Consider the following 767-nt stretch of genomic DNA (forward strand, 5'->3'; position numbering starts at 1 on the left):
TACTAGCGGATGAATAGCACTGTTGTTGGCCCAGCACAGCAAGCAGGGTCATACTCGGGAGGGGATGGCAGGATCATCAGATCATTTATTTACATAATCTGAGGCTCATTATATTAATGTGTATATACAATGGGAACCTTGCAAAGGACATATCATATTTGCCTGTAGTTCCACTTTAAAAACATAATTTCCAGGACAGGGAGGGAGCACAATTGAACAATAAAGCCTGGTTAGCCACACAGAGGTGACATGGCCTCTTTAAGGCAGAGGTGAGCAACTACAGCCCTCCAGATGGAACTACAAGTCCCATGAGGCTTTGCAGGACTGACAGTTACAGGTATGAATGCCATAGGCAGAGTCATGCTGGGATTTGTAGTTGAAGCACCGCTGGAGAGCCAAAGTTGTCCACAATCGCTTTAAGGCAACCCACATGTAATGTGTTCATTACAGCATCAAGGAAGACTGACACTATAAAGTAGAGTGCGCTACAGAGTCGACACTCCGCAGCTAGAAAGACAGGAGTAACGTAAATACGAGATCCGGAAACGAGCAGCACTGACCGGAAAAGCTACTAACCAGCGATTGCTCATCGCGTCACTTCGTGGCGTACGCACATGTCCCACGCTGCAATGACGTCGCGCGTCCCACGTCGCCTCCGCATGACACTGCCGAAGGTGTGTAGCACCCGGGACTCGTCACTGAACAATCTCGTGCAGCCAAACCTAGCTACGCCCTCCCACGATTGGCTCGCTGGGGACAAGCCTCTC

Source organism: Nanorana parkeri, unplaced genomic scaffold (genome assembly GCF_000935625.1).
Source record: "Nanorana parkeri isolate BGI_ZX_2015 unplaced genomic scaffold, ASM93562v1 scaffold38, whole genome shotgun sequence".
NCBI classification, from domain to species: domain Eukaryota; kingdom Metazoa; phylum Chordata; class Amphibia; order Anura; family Dicroglossidae; genus Nanorana; species Nanorana parkeri.